Consider the following 20,364-nt stretch of genomic DNA (forward strand, 5'->3'; position numbering starts at 1 on the left):
GAAAAGAAAGTTAGTTCTGGAATTGCAAAACAGTTATTAATGGAGCAACCACCCTGTACCCAAGGAGAAATATTACACCGAACATAAATCAACTGCACATCACTAACAGAGTTGGCAGAGCCTATGAAAAGTAATGTTTCAACAAAAGGCATCTCTATGATACAGGTGTGGCAGTATGTTTACACAACAGGTGGGCAGAATCCAATCCTGTTGACCAAGGCTTCACTATGACCGGAGCAGCTGGAATCTTCTATCCAGGCCCTATCAGAGAAATGGAAGAGGAAGATTGGGCTGGGGGGGCGGGGCTAGTTACTGGCAGAAATGATTTAGCCCACAAGAAAACCAAAGAAGAGAGGGTGGGAGGGAAGGAGGAAGGCAAGAAGGACACAGGATAGAAAAACAAAAGAGATCGAGAACATTATTTAAACGTCTCCCTTTCCAGCACCCTCAGGGAAAAGCAAAAATGTGTATTCATTCATTCATTGTGGCTTTGCTTTTATTAGCTTTGTGAGCCTGAGCAAGCTCATAACCTCTCCGTGCCTCAGTTTCCCACTCTGTAATGAGAGCATAATGTAAAGCAATTGGAACCGCACCTAGCACATAGGAAGGTGTACATACTTTCCTATTATTACCCTTCATACTTGTACATTGAGTTCACTTTTTGTCCTTCTTACTAGACGCTGGGACTAAATGAGGATGAATGAACCTTAGTCCTCGTCTTCCAGGGATTCCCAATCTGGCAAGGGAGGCCGAGAAACAAACAGGTTGAAGGCAACGGGCATCGGAGGAAACAGGAGTGAGTCAGTCAGAACACCAGCGGAGAGTCCCCAGTTATCCTACCAGCTCTTCTCTATTTCCCCCAAAGGGAAAAGGAAACCAAGTGTACTCGACGGCGCGGCGGAAAGATGCACTTCAAAGCGAGGCGGCCGGGGCGCCCTAACCCAAGTTCGCCTTCCGCTCCCTCCGGGACACAGCATTAGCATTCTGTTTTCCCCAGGGCCTCCCCGCCCTCCCGCCACCCCGCCGGGAGTTTGCCGTTCCGGCAGGTTATTTGTCAAAGAAAGAAAATGAACTCAGGTTTTGTTCTCCACCTACTTGGTTCAACGCCCTGCTATGAAGGAGTTAAGTGGGTCGTCGGAAGCCTCCTGCAGGGTTCTTGCTGCGGGAGAAGGCACCCTGAACTGGGAGCCCCGAAAAAGACCCTTTCTGGACCCACTCCTTGTGGGTCCCCGAGGCTTCGGTGGCGGCATCTGCAAAATGAGAGGACAGTGACTGAACAAGACCAGCCAAAGAGGGCTGCTATTGAGGAAGTCTGGAGGAGGCCACCAAGCCCAGGCAGCCTGGGCTGTTTAACCTATCGTCAGGTTGCGGGAGGGTTCATGGAGCTCTCTTCCTCCACAGGTTAGGAAGGGTCCACAAGAACCGAGTCTCTGGGGGGGGGGGGGGCAAAGAGTAGCTGGAATCATCTCCCTATCCAGTGGGGCTGACTTTTCAAGAATCCACTCAAAGGAGGAAAATAATAAAAGAAGCTGATTATAGTCCAGACCCTTGGCTTTACCTGTACAGTTGCTTTCAATCAGCACCCTAAAATGTTATTATCCCTCTATTTTACAGATGGGTAATGTGATGCTTGGTGAGGTGAAACCCCTGCCCAAAGGCACAGCTAAAAATGGCAGCCCGGGAATTCGAGTCCAGTTTATCTGAGCTGCGGGGCTTCGAGGGGGAAGGAAGGAATAAGCATGTGAATGAGCAGGGGGTATGAGTGGCTTTTTTGGGGTGTGGGGTAGATACTCCGACGTGGGCGCTGGAATCCGGGAACCTGTGTGGCTTCAGAGACAGCGAATGGACGGAGTCCGGTCTCGGTCTGCAGCGGCTGGGCCTTTAAAATGAGTCTTTTTGGAGAAAGCCAGTTCCCATAACTCCGTCCTAAATCCCAATCCTGGGCTCGGGTCGGTCATCCTTGCTTGAGATAACCATAGTATGCGTAGAACGCTCTCACATGCGAAACCCTTGGCATATATTATCCCATTTCGCTCCCACCATCACCTCACAGAGGTAGGTACACTTATCACCCCCATTTTACAGAAAAGAAAACCAAGGCTGGGAGAGGTAAAGCAAGTTGCCTGAGAGCATACAACCAGATAAGTAGTTGGTCGGAGCGGTCTCGGAAGCTGGGGAGGCAGCGCGTTCTCTCTGGCACTCTTTAACCTGTAATAGAAAACAGAAAATTGGGGTCTCCTGGCCCGGAGCTTTTACGGAGAGGCGAACTACTGAGGAAGCGCCCCGAAGCAACAGCCAATTCTCCTCCTCCTTCCAGCCGAGTTTCCCTTTCTCTTTCCACTCCTAGCCGGGGGTCGAGGCGGGCCCTTCTCCCTCATCAAGGCGCGCTTCTGGGACGTTGGGGTCCTTCTCACCTCCTTGGCACACTCCCCAAGCCTTTGCATTGCGGAGACGCGGGGAAACCAGGCGGCCCCTAGGGACTCTCCCTTCTTTCCCCTCGAGGCCCCCATGTCCGCCCTCAAAACTCAACCTGCAGCTCAGGGACCGTGAACTCAACCACCAGCAGAGAGGTCAACTCTGCCTCAGTGGTGTCCTGGAGGGGTCCGAGAGCTCAGTGAATGTCCTCTCCGTGATACCCAATTGCTCCCACCCGCGCCCTGGCCGGCCTGTGCAAAAAAAAAAAAAAAAAAAAAAAAAAAAGCGAGTTCTACGCAGTAGTACGAACCCAGGAGGCTGCGCTAGAGCTCTCTGGGGGTTGGGTTCTGGGTGCCCACCCAGCCGCGCAGCATGAGCGAGGTGGTCTCGGGACCCCACCCCTATGCTGCCGCCAGCTTAGAATTCTAAATGCACACGGGGTTTTCACTGGGGTAGTCGAGCCCAGACTCGGTTTCCCTTGGTCTTCTTTAACCACAACCATCCACTGATTCCCAGGATGTATTGAGTGAAAAGATTTGGGAAGGGGTGTCCCACATATTTTCTCTCACCCTCCCTATTTGCCTTTCATGCCTTTTCTTCCTCTTTATTCCTTAGGTCAGCCTCGAAGCCTGAGGTTAATTTATAGACGCCTTTGATTCCATCAGCCGAATAGGAAGATACATACATAGATATGTATGTGTTTACATCTGTCACATACAAAATAATATGAAATCAATATATATCTGATAATATACTTGCAACTCAAAAAGCCACTGGGTTGCAAAGTCTCACGCCTACAAATTTCCCGGCCCGAAGTGAACCAGTTAGTTTCCCGTGTGTATTTCCAGGGCCATTATATGCTTGCACCAGCAAGTAGGTGCATCTGAAGTTTTCCTTAACTACCTCCCAACATTTGCATGCATTCTTCAACTCCTTGCTTTTTTTCACTTAAAATACATTTGGAGTTAGTTCCTGGAGACTTAAGAGTTTTTGCACACCGGGACGCACAATTGGCGGGAAAGGCAGGGGGTGCGGGGTGGGGACAACAACTTGTTGCTTTGGGGGCTTTCCTTGCAGCAACGCGAGTCAACACCGACCCACGCTGCGGTCCTCTCTGAGGCCGGCTGCCAGCAGTCCCGCGCCCCCGGAAACGCGCGGCGGGCTGAGAGGTTTGTGCAGCAGAAGGCGCAGCGCCCCCTTGCCCTGCTTGTGCGGCACCCTGCCTACACCTCTCTGTGGGAGTTTTCCTTTCTCTGAGGCCCCCTCATTGTTCGTGCTCTAAGGCCCCAGAGACGAGAAAACAAGCTCTAGGACCCTCCCTGCCTGTACTCCTGGGGCCCGTGAGCGGCCGAACGATCTGCTAGACAGTCCAGATGCTCCAGAAGGTCAGATCAAAGAGGAAGACCTGGAGGCAACCGCCAGCCCCATTAACATCCCACTTGGTTTAGCTGCTGGGGGCGGGGATGGGGTTGGGCAGACGCGGGCTAGAAATCGCCTGTTGTCAAAGGCCCAAGGAGAGATCCGATAAAAAATAACTTTCTGAATTAACTTCGGGCCCAATGGCTACTCTTGGAGAGCCGAAGCCCTGTATACTTCTCTTAAGAAATCGCGTTCGTGAGGCACAGATGATTCAATAATATTTAAAAACATAGATTGACATACTGTAGGTGCCAGGCATTGTGAGCGGGGGTGTGGTGGTGCAGAGCTGGACAAGGTTGGCAAGATTGCATGCCGCCTGAGAGCTGGTGGGCGAGACAGACAAGTCAGCAAATGAGAGAACATCAGAAAATTATCTAACGGGCCATGCAGTGGTTCTCATCTTGGCTGCACTTGAGAATCACCTGGGGAATTCTTAAAACTCCCAATGCCAATAAAGCTCCCAGAACAATTAAATCCAAATTTTGAGGGGTGATACCTACACATCGGTATTACTTAGAGTTCCAGGTGATTCCAATGTGCAGCAAAGTTTGAAGACACCTGGGCTTTTGGTATTGGGATGAGGGTTGATGGGGACTTCTCTGAAGAGCAGACATTTGAGCTGAGGCGGGAATGGGGAGGTGGCAGCCAGGTGAAGTCCTATGGAAGCACTCTGGGCCCAAGTCTTGTATGTTCTGGTGCTCTGGGGTTGGCGGTGGGGAAGGGAGGAAGAAGGCGTCCTAAGAGCAGAAGAAAGCAGATGATGGCAGGGCATCCGAACACAGTACCCTGCATCATTGGAGGAAGCAGTCTCTCAATTGGCCAGTTCCTAGGGAAGCTTTAAAAGTCAATGAAAAATACCTAAAGTGATTTTTTTTAAAACATAATGTAAAAATCAAATATAGGCATGGAAATATTTTAAAAATAAAACAATGCTAGAAAACTTGTAACAGCAACTCTATGAAGTATGTCATGAGGATATTTCATCAAATCTAAAATGCCATCCATTAAGGTGCACCATTATTTTATTTACCATTGAGAAAGAAGAAAAAAAGCTGCCTCCTAATTTTTTTATTATTTTGTGGTTATTGAAAAACTGCTTAGACAAAGTGTTATTTTCATATTTCACCAGTGCACACATAAAAAGGAAAAAAGAAGCTGTATGCACAGATAGTGACAGCTATGTTGCAACTTCTACCCAACCAACAGTGACTGTAAGACAGGATTGATTATATATTGCATCTGGAGTTCCAAGAAATAAAGGGGGGTGGTTCAATTCTTAGAATTGAAGAAACCTTTTAGCACATATAATCCTCATCACAACCATATGAGGTAGGAACTATTATTTATTACCTTAATCTTACACATGAGAAAACAGAGGCACTGAAAGGTGAATTACTTGTCATACAGCTACCACGTTACAGAGACAAGATTTAAACCCACTGTGGGTTTAATTGCCAAACTATGCTGAGAAAATTGTCCAGATGAGTCAACTGAGACTCAGAAAGGTTAGGAGGAGGAGTACAGGGGTGAGACATGAGAGAAGGGGCTTGAAAGTTCAATTAAGTGGTAGATTTGGGATCTGAACCCAGATCACTCTGTTCTCAATATCCAGTCGACTGAAAGAAAAAGCATGGGGCATAGCCTATCTGAATGCATCTCAGTTTGGTCTTAGTTTTGCAAATCTTTGGGGATCAGAAAGATCATGTGATAAAATAATATACAGCCAAGAACATTCCTGTTATCCATTTAACTATATCTGCGTATTTCAGGCCATATTTTTTAAGTAAATGGTTTTTAAAATTGAAGTAAAATGCATATAGAGAAGAGCACATATCCTAAAATCCAGCTCGTCAAGTTTTCCCAAATTGAGCACATTTGTATATTTGTATAGTGAGTACCCTTGTTAAGAAATTCGGTATTGTTCAAAACCCAGAAACCCCCCACAGTTCTTTCTGGTCACTGTCTCTCACAGTACCCACCATCTTGACTTTCGTCACCGTCGATTAGTTTTCTCTGTTTTTGAGTTTTATACAAATGGAGTCTTACAGCATGTTCTCCTTTGTGTCTGGCTTCTTTCACTCAACTTGCATTCGGCATATTCATTCATGTTGTCGTATGTAAGTACATTTGTTCATTCTCATGGCTCCATATATACTTGGATCTAATCATGTGAATATCCTATACTTTATCCTTTCTACTCTTGGGGGCACTTGAATTGCTTCCAGTTTGGAGTTATTATGGATAGTGCTGGGATGAACATTCCTGTACATGTCCTTTGGCAAATACATGTCTTGCATTCCTGTCAGGCCTATACTCACAGGAGTGGGATTATTGGGTCATAGAGGTCAGATTATATATTTTTTAAACAAGGTTAGAAACATTTTAGAATCTTGGACTATTGAGAATGGCACCTCCTAATTTTTGGACTTCATTTTAACCATTAAGTATTAAGGAAAGGGACATCAAGTTAAAGAAGGGAGGAAAAGATGAAAAGGTGACAGGTAGATGCTATTCTTTAGCATGCATTTATTGTTCTGTATTCTTATTCAAGTACTAAATATTTATGTGAATACTTGCATCATTTCCTCTTCCAGTGGCTGTGCGCCCATAGAGAAGCTATTTGTCAAAGCAGACAGGGATTAAGGGAATCCTTTGCTTTCCTTTCATCTTATAAGTTTATGACCTTCCAGCAACTGAAAATTTTTAGCATGTGAAGGTGGAGTGATGATATCAGTGAGTTCTCAAATCTAGGTTTTCCACTGTTCGTTCTTTCTTTTGTTTGTTTGTTTTGTTTTGTTTTGTTCTTTTTTGGATTGAGAAAAAATATTTTTTTTCATGATGATACATGGTCTTTGTAAAAGAAAAAAAAAAAAGCCAGAAAGAGTGAATTAAAAAAAAAGAAAAACATAATTCAGCTCTAAAGACTTTGTGGTTGTGGAGCACTAAAGGGTGCCTACTTGGTTTCCATCTACTCCCACTTCTTTTCCCTAAAAAAATTTCCTATTTTATTCAGGCATCTGTCTCTGTCCCACATAACTCAGGGAAAGATGAACCTCCAATATCAGGGGAGAGCCTCTTTATTCTAGGCCAATCCACATGTGTCATTCCTATGGAGATTGCTACTGGCCTAGTCAGACCGAATGGAAAGACAGAGTCAATATTTGGGGGAGAGGTTTTTCCCCTTCACTTTCCTACTGAAAAAGGAAAAGGAAACAAGTAGTCTGGTTGCCTCTGACACCATCTTGTGACTGTGAGGGAAATCTCTTTAAGGGAATCCAATGCTCAAGCAACAGCAGAGAGAGGGAAAGAATCTCAATCTATGGTGACAGCTTTGAGATGAAAATGGATTGTGTGGAGCCTGCTCTACATATTGAAGTAATAATTACCTTAATATTTAAGATAATTTGAATCAACATGTTAAGTATGACAGTTGTATATCTTTCAAGATATGCTTGGGCACTATGTTACACAAATGTAGTGTGTATGCAATATGTAAGTATAGAAACACTAATCCAGTTTTTCCTGTTATAAGCAACACCACAATGAACATCCTCACAACAAACAACTTTACATACTTTTCCACAAATATTTTACCAATTTACACTCCCAATAAAAAACGTTCAGGAGTACCTATTTATCTTTCTTTATCCTTACCAACATCAGCTATTATTAACCTTTCTATTCTTTGTCAGTTTGGTAGGGGAAAAAAAAATCTCAGTATTGCTTTGTATTTATAATGAACATGTGCGTCTCGGTTAAGTGTAGTAAGAGGTCTTTGGACAGCATACATATCTGTGCTTTGTGTTTCCAATATTTGTGTTTCCAAGTATTTCCCCACATTTTATCCTTTGTCTTTTGACTTAGTTTATGGTATTTTATTCCATACAGAAAACTTAAATATCTTTCTTGATGTATGTTGGGCTTTATGTGAAGCTAGAGGAAAAACCTTACCCGCTCCAAGATTTCTTCCAGTGCTTTCATATTTTAGTTATCTAAATGTTTGATATATTTGAAATTCATTTTGAGGGAAAGAGTAGGTATAAATTCATCTTTATGTTCTGGCAGTTGACTAACCCATTGTCCATATACCACATACTGAGTTATCCTTGATTTATAATGCTTTAGAAAATATGTACCAAATTGGGTCTAATTTTGGGTCTTATTAGCTGCCATTGAACTGTTTTCTATTTCTGTAGCAATGACATGCTATTTTAATTACCTTAGCTTTATAATATAGTTCCCCCCATAGGACTAAAACATGCAGCTTCTTTTAAAAGCAATTTCTTGGCTAATTTCTGATTTTTATTATTCCAGAAGAAATTGAGAACTGGCATTTTAGCCAGGATTGCATTGAATTTAAAAATTTGTTTAGAAAAAAAATGAGGTCTTTTAAAATATTGATTCTTTCCACACATTAATATATCTCTAACTTGTACCCAAGTCTTCTCTCAGCATAGATACATGTTTTTGTTTATATAGACCTGTGTCTTTCTTGATACATTTATCCTTATGTATTTTTATTCCTGATTATGTTGCTGTTATTCCTTTTGCAAAGAGGATCTCATATTTTGTAACTGGATCTTATTTGTCTATAGGAAAGCTATTGATTTTCCAAAATAATCTTGTGATAGTCACCAACTTATTAACACTGATTATCCCTGATTATAGGATTGCAAGTGATTTTTCTTTTTTCTTTTTTTTCAAATCTGTATTTTTCCCTGAACATTTATTTTTGTAGTTAAAAAAAAGATTATTTTAAAAGACAACACTAAAATATTCTAGACTGGCAAAATGCTATTTGCTAATTGTTAAAACTGAGTAATAATTTGCAGGGGGTTCATTATACCAATCCATGTACTTTCATGTGTATTTGAAATTTTTCGTAGTAAACACAGGTTAACACCTGTGGATTAAACTGTGCATCACAAACAGATACATTCAAGCCCTAATTTCTGGTAATGTGAATGTGACCCCATTTGGAAGTAGGATCTTTGAAGGTATTATCAGTTGAGGCCAAACTGGTGTCCTCATAAGCAGAGGAAATTTGGACACAATCAGTGAAAGTGAAAAGAAAGAAGACAGCCATGTGATGGAGGCAGAGACTGACTTATGTTGCCACCAACCAAGGAATGACAGATTGCCGGCCACGCATCAGAATCCAGGAGAGAAGCATGGAAAGGATTTTCCCCTTTAAGTGGAAGGATGGCCCTACCAACAACTTGTTTTTGGATTTCTAGCCTCCAGAGCTGTGAGACAACAAACTTCCATTGTTTAAGTCAATTAGTCTGTAGTACTTTGTTACAGTAGACCTAGCAAACTAAGATGCTAGGATATACATGATCTTATATATGTTAAATTTCCATATATATGTACATAATATATTGATTTAAAAAAATTAAAGGAAAAAAAATCTTGTTATCAACTACCCTTTTGCATTCTCTTTTGAAATTGACTAGCTTTGCATTTGATCATCTTTTGTGTTTCTATATCATCTGCTAGAACATGATCACTTCCTCCTCTATGCTAATAGATTAACTCGAGTACCAAACTACCCCACAGAACAAATGTTAAATAAAAGTGTGGCTGGGTGATATCCTCATCTTGATGGTAGTGAGAATGCTTCCAATGTGAAATCATTCAGCCTGATGCTGAACTTTGAGTATATATAGAAAATATATGTATTTGGAATATATTTGAAAATGTCTTTGAAAAACTATATTTTGCATATGTATTTTTTTAATATATTCAAAGTTAAAAACATTTTCCATCTATTCTTATTTTATCTGAAATAACAGTGCCTTGTAAAAAAATCTGAAGTAAATATTCTGTTTCTTCAAATGAATTGCTATTTTTTATTTCAATTTTATTGAGATATATTCACATACAATACAATTGACAGCATGCAATCAATTGTTCACAGTGCCATTATATAGTTGTGAATTCATCACCACAATCAACTCTTGAACATTTTCATTACTGCACACAAAAAAGAATAAGAATAAAAGTTAAAATAAAAAAGAGCACCCAAAACATCCCATGCTCCCCAATCCTCTCTATTCATTTACTTTTTGTCCTCATTTTTCTATTCATCTGTCCATACACTGGATAAAGGGAGTGGGAGCCACAAAGTGTTTGCAATCACATGGTCACACAGCATAAGCTATATAGTTATACAGTCATCTTCAAGAATGAAGGCTACTGGGTTGCAGTTCAACAGTTTCAGGTATTTCCTTCTAGTTATTCCAATACACTAAAAACCAAAAAGGGATCTCTATATAAAGCATAAGAATAACCTCCAGAATGACCTCTTGACTCTGTTTGAGATCTCTCAGCCACTGAAACTTTATTTTATTTCATTTATCTTCTCCCTTTTGGTCCAAGAAGCCTTTCTCAATCCCACGATGCCAGGGCCAAGAGCATCCCATGAGTCATGTCCCATGTTGCCAGGGAGATTTACACCCCTTGGAGTCATGTCTCATGTAGTGGGGAGGGCAGTGAGCTTAGAGAGAGAGGCCACACCTGAGCAACAAAAGAGGTTCTCTGAAAGTGACTCATAGGCACAATTTTAAGTAGGCTTAGCCTCTCCTTTGCAGCAACAAATTTCATAAGGGAAAGCCCCAAGATTGAGGGCTCAGCCTTCTAAATTGGTATCCCCCAATGCTTGTGAGAATATCATTAATGCCCCAGGTGGGGAAGTTCAATATTTTGTCCCAGTCCCTCAATGGAGCTTTGCAAATACATTTTTATTCTCCGCCCAAATTACTCTGGGATTAATTGGGCTTCACACTAACCTGTACAAACCAACCAGATTTCACTCCCTATTCAATGTTCCAGGTAATTATGTTGTTTGAATAAACTGACCATACAAGGTAAATTATATAGTGTGTTAAAATATAGATTTTGCACCTAATAAACATTTCTTCCTTTAGTCTCACACAGAAGTTGAAGTTTTAAAAACACCATCACTATTGTCCTTTACCCTTTAGTCTGATTTACCTTAATCCTAACCAAGTCCATTTCGTTCATATCTCTAACTGAAGTCTGATCTCTTTTTTCAGATGCTTTCACATTTGCTGTATGGGGTAATGCTGATATTCATAGCTGCCAGACTCTGGCTCTGACTCTCAGGTGTCACACAGATACCCAAAGTTCCAGGGACTGATCAGGTTATACACAAGGAACTCAGCATCTCAGAATTTAGAAACAGCCATTACAATTCAGAAATAGATGTAACTGCTGTAAAAGCTTACAATGTAGGAAGCTTTACAATAAGCCTTCCCCTGATAGCCTATACTCTCAGACTCAATTCTCAGAGTTTGCACATTATAGTTAGTCCATATTAGTAAGCCATTGTATTTTTCTTTTCATTTCTGGTTTATATCACTCAACATACTCTCCTCAGTATCCATTCATCTGGCAACTTTACTCTCTTGTAGCAGCTCAATATTCTGTTGTATGTGTACCCCACAGATTGCCATTCCATTCATCAGTCAATGTAACCTTAGACCACCTGTATCCACTGCAAATTATGAAGACTGACACCATAAACACCACTGCATAAATGTCCATTCATGTCCCTCTTTTCAGTTCTTTCAAGTATATACCCAACAACTGAGTTGCAGGACCATATGGCAATCCCATTATTAGCTTCCTGTGGAACCAGCAAACTGCCCTCCAGGTGGGCTGCACCATTCTACTTCTCTACCAACAGTGATTAGGTATATCCATTTCTCCACATTTTCTCCAGCACTTTTATCCCTCTGTTTATTTTTTAGATGGATTTATTCATACACCATACATTCCATTCTAAGTAAACAATCAATGGTTCCCTGTATAATCACAAAGTTATGCTTTCACCACCACTATCTATATAAGGACATTTCCATTTCTTCCACAAAGAGGAAGAGGCAAAAAAAGAAAAAAGAAAAAGAAAGAAAAAAAATGACAACTAAAAAGCAACAAAAGAAAAAATAAAATTAAAATAAAACAATAAAAAAGTCAGGCAACAACACCAACCTCTCCCTTATATTCCCTTCTTACAGACATTTAGTTTTGGTATATTGCCTTTGTTACAATCAGTGTAATCATATTACAATGCTATTGTTAACTATAGACTCTAGTTTGCATTGATTGTATTTTTCCCCGAATACCACCCCATTTTAAAACCTCACAAAGTTGACATTCATTTGTTCTCCCTCATGTAAAAGCATTCTTATATTTGTACCTTTAATCACAATCATTGGCCACTCTAGGTTTCACTAAGTTATACAGTCCCAGTCTTTATCTTCTATCTTTCCTTCTGGTGTTCTACATGATCCTATCCTTCCTCTTTCAACAGTATTCAGGGTCATCTTTGTTCAGTGTACTTACAATATTGTGCTCCCATCCCCCACTATTGTGCTCCAAACCTCTCTCTCCTGTCTTTTCCTATCTGCCTGTAGTGCTCCCCTGTAGTATTTCCTGTAGAGCAGGTATCTTGTTCACAAACACTCTCAGTATCTGTTTGTCTGAGAATATTTTAAACTCTCCCTCATTTTTGAAGGACAGTTTTGCCAGATTTAGAATTCTTGGTTGGCAGTTTTTCTCTTTCAGTATCTTAAATATATCACACCACTGCCTTCTCACCTCCATGGTTTTTACTGAGAAATCTGCACATAGTCTTATCAATCTTCCTTCTTATGTGATGGATCAATTTTCTCTTGCTGCTTTCAGAATTCTCTTATCTTTGACTTTTGATAGTCTTGAGTAATAAGTGTTTTCATGTAGGTCTATTCAGATCTGTTTGTGGTACGCTGTGCTTCTTGGATCTGTAATTTTATGTCTTACATAAGAAATGAGAAATTTTCAGTGATTATTTCCTCCATTATTCTTTCTGCCCCTTTTCCCTTCTCTTCTCCTTCTGGAACACCCATGACACATATATTCATGTGCTTCATATTGTCATTCAGTTCCCTGAGATGCTACTCATATTTTTCCTTTCTTTTCCCTATCTGTTCTTTTGTGTGTAGGATTTCAGATGTTCTGTCCTCCAATTCATGAATCCTTTCTTCTGCCTCTTCAAATCTGCTGTTGTATGTCTCCATTGTTTTTCATCTCTTGTATTGTGCCTTTCATTCCCATAAGTTCTGCCAATTGTTCCTTCAAACTTTTCAGTTCTTCCTTATGTTCACCCAATGTCTTCTTTATATCCTTCATCTCTTTTGTTATATCTTTCCTCAACTCATTGATTTGATTTTTGAATTGATTTAGCATGTTTGTTTGAAGATCTTTAATTAGTTGTTTCAACTTCTGTATCTCATTTGAAGTGTAAGTTTGCTCCTTTTGGGCCATATCTTTGTTTTTCATAATGTGATTCATAATTTTTTGTTGTCTAGGCATCAGGCTTCCTTGATTACCCCAATCAGATTTTCCCAGACCAGATGGGCCCAGGTATCAGGAGGAAGGTGTAATCAGTATCATGTTTACCTGAGGATGACACTCAGCAAATTGTCAGACTTTCCTTGAGGTCTCTAGACTCTGTGCTTTTCCTATCCTGTCCAGCAGGTGGCACTTGTCAGCCTGCAGTTCCTCACTGGTGTAAAGAGGTGAGGTCTCTTTAATTCTCAGTGGTCCCTGTCTTGGACAGGGGCGGAGGGTGTCAGAAGTCAAGCTTAAGTTGTTTCTAGTTTTCCTGCTCCCCCAGGCCCTTGGATCTGAATTCTCTAAGGGAAAGCAGCCACTTGAGTTGGGCCCTGCCCCCCTTTTCTTAGGGAAAATACACCCTTTAGGGAATTATCATCTACACTTGACTACTTCCTTTGTCTCTCTGACCCTTCCCTGGGTCAGCACTGACAATTGAAAATGCCCAAGGCTTTTCTAATGAGGTACTTGGAATGTGAGAAAAAAAAAAAAAGGAAAAAGAGAGGAAGCCCCTTTTCAGAGCCAGTTCTCAGCCCCACAATTGGTACCTGGTTCTCTGTGCCCCTTTCTTTGGTCATAGCCATTTTCCAGTCTTCTGAGTTCAGCCATCTCCAAAAGCCTCTGTTTTTATTTATTTATTTAGTTTTCCATCAGCCCAGCCTCCTCTCTGCTGGGAGCAACCTCAGGGTTCCTTTCCTGCTTGCTCTGGGTTTATCTGTGCTTGTAGCTTGTATTTGGTAGTCCAAATTTGTTAATTAAAACCACAATTGGAGCTTGGTTGAGCCTGCTTCTTTTTTCCACTGGGAAGTGTTACAACTCAGACTGCTGTGCTGGTGGGGAAGGGGTGCCAGCTCCACAGTTTGGGGAGCTTTACTTACAGTTCTATGCTATGATCTCAGCCATTCCACCCATTCCAGGCTGGTGCATAATGTATGTCCAGTCACAGATGTCCCCCAGCAGTTGTTCCATACTATTTACTAGTTATTCCTGGCTATTTACTAATTGCTCTAGAGGACTAACTAAATTCCACACCTCTCTATGCTGCCATGTTGTCCTGCCTCCTCCAAATGAATTATTTTTAAAGTCAAGTTTATTAGGATATAGCTTACATATGGTAAGAGTTCGCACTTCTTAGGTTGCAGTTTAATATTTTGGGACATTTGATGAGTGATAAAACATTTCTATCACCCCCAAAATTCCCTGTTGCCCTTTGTAATAAGTCTTTAATCTTTCCCAAGTCCCTGCCCCCAGACAACCTTGTTTTCTACAGATATTAGTATACTCCCCCCCCCATTTTCTCCATCATTACAGTGAATTTTACTAAGATATTCTATAATGTTCAACACCCTTGCGTTCTTGGGGTAAACTTGCTGTGATCATATGCTATATCCACAATGCATTGCTGAACTCTCCACATGAATCCATTATTTAGGAGTTTTTCATTTATAAGGAAAAGTTGTCTGCATAGTCTCTGTCAGTTTCTTTTCCTTTTTTTTTTTTGTGATGCAAGTTAATTGTAATTTATTTTAGATGTGTAAATACACATTTTATTTTGTACACCAAAAAATAATCAGTAAATTTCTGGTCAAAGCATTTTCATAGACACTTTCATTTATAATGCTTTATCTGCAAACTTTCAGTATGGATTTTACCATATTCACTTTCAGCTTATGAATTGAAATAATTTTCTCTCCTGTTCTGTATCAGATCAGAGAGCTAGTGTTTATGCCTGCTTTGCCATTGAATGCTTTATGTTCTGGAGCAAATAACTTCTGGCTTTCATTTTGTCTGGAAAATGAGTTGTTTGGGCTGAAGCATTTGTCCTTTGTCAGGTTTTGATAGCAACGGTATGCTAACTTTGTAAAAATAGTTTGGGAACTTTGTTTTATTCTCTATGAAACAATTTAAATACAAGTTTTGATTGAATAAGCATTTATCCCTGAAATGAATAAAGCCTGGAAATGCTCTTTACAAGATTTTTTTTCATTTTTTTTCCTCCTATTTTTATTGTCTATTTAATTCTTAGGTTTTCAAATGTTTTAGCCTGGAGGTATATCAAATAGTATGTTATATAATATAGTAATCTATTCTGTATAGTAAAATATGTTATAATTTAGTCTTGATTATGCCATCATACTGTATGCTTTTAGTTTTTCCTTGCTGCCTTTTTTGTTTTCCATTTTTTTTGTGGTACAGTCTGTATTTTTTTGTCTCCCTTCCTCCCCCCAACTACTTTCTTGGTATTCAGAAAATATATCTTTGTCATTAGTGATTACTTTTATGGCTTTAAACAATATGCCTATGCATCATTTTTATTCCCTGCATAAGAAACAAAACAGTATCTATAAATTTTCTATTGTGAAAGATGAGAAGCAGCTAGAAGGCAAGCATGATGACAGAATGTATATTGCCTATCTCATTCACTGCTGCATAGGGTCACAGACATAGTAGGTACTCGATAAATATAAATTAATTGGATGAATGAATTAGTCCACTTCATTTGCTTCCACCTTTGAATTTTTGACAGAAGGTTTTCAGAGTTAGGCACTAGACTATTACATATTTTGTATCTTTTACATAATGTTTTCCCTTCCAAAAATAAGAACATTTAAACAATTGTTTTGTAACTGTAATTGCTGTAATGATTTGCCACCATTTATAATTAAATGGATTCTGAGCTCACTGTCAATCCTTTTATGCACTGTTTTCTGCAACTCTAATCTCTTTTGCATGGCTGGATTATATTATTATATAGATTTTTCAGGAAAAGTTTGCATGTGCTATTTTCCTATTATGTGACCTTCTTTCCTTCCTTCCTTTCTTTTTTCTTTCTCTTTCTTCCTTCCTTTCTTTTTTCTTTCTCTTTCTTTCTTTCTTTCTTTCTTTCTTTCTTTCTTTCTTTCCTTCTTTCTCTCCTTCCTTCCTTTTTCTTCCTGTACATTTTCCTAAGACATTTATTTATTTTTAGAATAAGTAATGTATTCACATGTTTCAAAATTCAAGAATTTTTTTAAAAAGTGATCTTTCCTCTCCTCTCCCAGCCTCTCAATTCCTCTTCCAAGATGCAATCAATGTTGTCAGCTTCTTAACGATCTTTCAGAAGACATTTTATGCAAATAAAGGCATATTTATAATTTTTTCCCACTAGAAGCATATTATAGCACTGCTCCGCATCATACTTTTTTCCCCCTTAACAATGCATGTCATAAATAATTTTATTTCAACACATAAATAGATTCTTTGTTCTTTTCACTAGTTGCAGGGTATTCCATTATATGAATGCACTATGATTTGTTTATTCATTCCTCCACTGAAGGATATTTGGGTTGTTTCCAGTCATTTGCTGTTATAAATAATGTTTTAATTGGTAACCTTATACACTGCTGAAATTCTTTCCTATCCAGCAACTACTGAATCAGAATTTCTGGAATTTCTGGAATTTTATTCAACATACTTCAGTTCAATTTACTGTTCCTGTTTTATAACAGCCCAGTATTGATTCTTAGAGTCTTTTTCCAATTTGTTTTAATTGTTCTGTCTCTGGATGATTCTTTCAAGGCTTACAGTGTTGAATATCTTCTGCCTTTATTTTAGCACAACTGTCTTATTTTTTGAGTCTTATATCTTCTGTTCATTTTGTTCTGTTTTATGGCAGGAAGGTTCTATAAGCCTGGATCATCTTTCATAGAAATTTATTTTGTATTTAATTTATTACTAAATTGATTATTTAAAAATGTGATGGTTTCAAAGTTTTCCAGTATTTTGCTATTATAATAATGTATAAAATAATGTGTAAAAATTATGTATGTCTACACATGGATATTCTAATATCTTGGATTTTAGTTCAGTTTGCTTTACTAGTCAGCTTTCTCAACTGTTTTATTTCTCTGATTGATTTCATATTGTCTTCAAATTATTGCCTAAATTCAGGATGACCAAATGAAATGCTTATAAAGGCCAAGTTGTTAAAGTAAATGAGTGAAGCAGGGCTACTGCCATTTTTCCTTTCTTTTAATACATCACTGTATTCTACAGCAAAACACTTACATGCTTAAATTTTAAAAAATCTTGTTGAAATTTCAGTCCTTTATTTAAATTATCATTTTTTCCTTATTATTTTTTATTTCAGGCTAAAACTGTTACTACAGATTGTTCCATAACGGTGTCTCAAGATCCATTTCTTTGACACAGACACATTTTATCTTCATGTTCTACATGCAGGAATGGTGTTTATATCCACCAAAAGAAAATGCCTTCTCTTAGTTTTCTGTGTCTATTGTAGTTGCTCACTTCTGATAGAGACATAAGAACAAGTACTGTTTCACTTTTCTCTTAACCCTAACATAAAACACTTCTCAAGCTAGGTGATCTTAATTATTGATGTTTACTGGGTGCTTGCAATGTGTGAGACATTGAGCCAAGTGATCTCATGCAGAGAATTATTTAATCATCATCATAAGCACATGAGAAGCATGACAGTTATTATCTCCATTTTATAAAACAGGAAACTGAGATACAAAGAGATTAAGCTACATGCCCAAGATTGGCACTGATCACAAATTATGGAGTCTGGATTCAAATCTGGCTTCAGGGACAACACCCTTAGCCACAGTGCTTGACAGCCTTTCTGGAATCCATCCATCACAGATACAACTGACATCATAGATTGGAGACAAAGTTGGAGGTGGGGAGTCTGTGGCACACTGGAGAATACATGCCCCATCCAAAGGGACAATCACTACTCAACACCATCCTACCATTACCAGATGAGAATTGGAGATAGTTTTGTCAATACTAGTGATTTTTCAAGAAAATCCATAATTTAGATAATTATGTTAACTGGCTTTCAAAATGTTGGAAACCATTCAAATATTTAAGAATCTAGAGACATTTTGCATAGGGCAAAGAAAGCACACCTGTGGGCTGAATGTGGATTATGATATACCTGATTGGACCCCCTGCTTAGACCATCTCTTCTGGACCAAAATCCATCCTGAGCAAAAAGCAGTTTAAAGGAGTAACAGGGAGAAATTATGTTGTTTGCATATCTTCTTTCCTGTCACTTTCCTTACCCTCTCTTCCTCATCCTCTTCCTCCTCCTTCTTCAGTGAGATTATAGAGTTAATAGTATTTTTAATGTATTTTAACCATTTCTCCAATATTTCTATTATGAACATGAATTGATTGTAAAAATGTTTTAAAAGATTATAAAGAAAATGTCAGCAGCAAAGAACTATGCTTGGAGAGAAAAGTATTAGTAGTGTGCCAAATATAAACAGGGAAACTTAAGAGCTGCCTTCAGTAATGTAATTTATCTTGGACAGCAGCATAATGATTAGTTAAAATCCCAGTCTTTGAGGTTCCACAGATGTATTCTCACTTCTGAATCAAGCTTCCACTTAATGTTTGATTTTGAGCAAATTATTAAATAGTTAAAACCACAGTGTTTTCACTGGGTATACTAATATCTACCTGACATAGGTATTAAATGATATAATTTATAGCACTTTTCAGAGTGTTTGGGATATTGTATATCTTTAAGAAATGGTAGGCGCTCCAATTATATCAGAACTAGGAGCATTTTTTGGGGGAGGGCAAATTATAGGCAGCAGAAGAACCAGCTCCAAGGAAGAGAAGTTAAAAAAAGTTGATTGAACTGGAAGCATAAAGAAGTTTAGACAGCTTGGTTTCACTATCAATTGGAATGTCCAATTTAGTAGGATCACAGTGCTAGAAAATCTCAGGTATTACTTAGTGAACAAGTCTTGAATCTCTGCTTTGTTTGGCCGTGTTCATTATTAAATTATATAATGTAAGAGGAGGTTCTTTGTATATTTAGGACTAAGTAAGCTGGAAACCATCATTCAAATTTGAAATATGGGAGATTTTTCTGGGATGGCACCATTTTGACAGCACCAGTTGCCTCATTAAATCCAAATTTGCAAAGGGCTCACTATGTGTTAAGCTCTGCTATGCTCTGAAGGCACCCCAACCAATAAAGCTAGATTCATGCCTTTGAGGAGTGTTAAATCTATTGATTCTCTAAAATTGTTACTTTTATTAGAGAACCTACAAATGTTACCAGTAATACAAAACCAACCAAACAACAGCAACAACCAAAAGATACTAACTTAATATTAAAGAAAAAATTCTACCTTTAAAATCTTACCTAGAAACAGGTCCTATTAAATAAAATAATTATTACTTATGGATTGACTATTACTTATTGACTTTGGATTCCTGCTTCTTCAGAGATTTAATGTTATCTTTGCTTATGCAACAATTAAACTTGCGCTTCCTAGGAGGTGTCACTTGTAAATACAGCAAGTAACACTATTGCCAATATGCTGGCTTTTTGTCTAGGAAGGACAACAGTATACTTTTAATTAACTCCCTGTATTCAGGACTTTATAGAATACACATCAATACATAATGAACTGCAGTAATTGCTTGTGGGAAAGAGGATATTAAGTGTCCCCAATTTATGAAAATGGTGCAATTCTCCTCAGATTTCCCCTTTTTGAACAAGAAGAAAGTGGCAAATTATTTTTCTGATGAAGATCTCAGCTATTGTAGAGTGTGACAGCCGGGAAAGTGAAGACATTTCTTCATTAAGAACAGCTGTTGTAAACTCTTATTTCTTCTGTCTCTTTGATCAGTTTTGGTGGCACAGGCATAGAGGAAGAACTATAGAGTAAATACTTGGTTTTTATAATTATCCTCACAGTATACAGTGTGTGCTGGTTTGAATGTATTATGTCCCTCAGAAAAAGCCATATTCTTTGATGCAATCTTGTGGGGCAGACATATTAGTGGGTATTAAGTTGAAACATTTGGATTAGGTCGTTTGCATGGAAATGTGCCCCACCCAACTGTAGGTGATAACTCTGATGAGATATTTCCGTGGAGGCGTGGCCCCGCCCATTCAGGGTGGGCCTTGATCAGTGGAGCCATATAAGTGAGCTGATGGGCAGAAGGAACTCAGTGCAGTTGTGAGCAACATTTTGAAGAGGAGCCACAGCCAAGAGGGACACTTCGAAGAAAGCACAGGAGCTGCAGATGAGGGACAGTTAGAAGATGGCCATTGAAAGCAGACTGTTGCTTCAGAGAAGCTGCGAGAGGACAAATATC

The sequence above is a fragment of the Choloepus didactylus genome, chromosome 1, assembly GCF_015220235.1.
Source record: "Choloepus didactylus isolate mChoDid1 chromosome 1, mChoDid1.pri, whole genome shotgun sequence".
Lineage (NCBI taxonomy): Eukaryota > Metazoa > Chordata > Mammalia > Pilosa > Megalonychidae > Choloepus > Choloepus didactylus.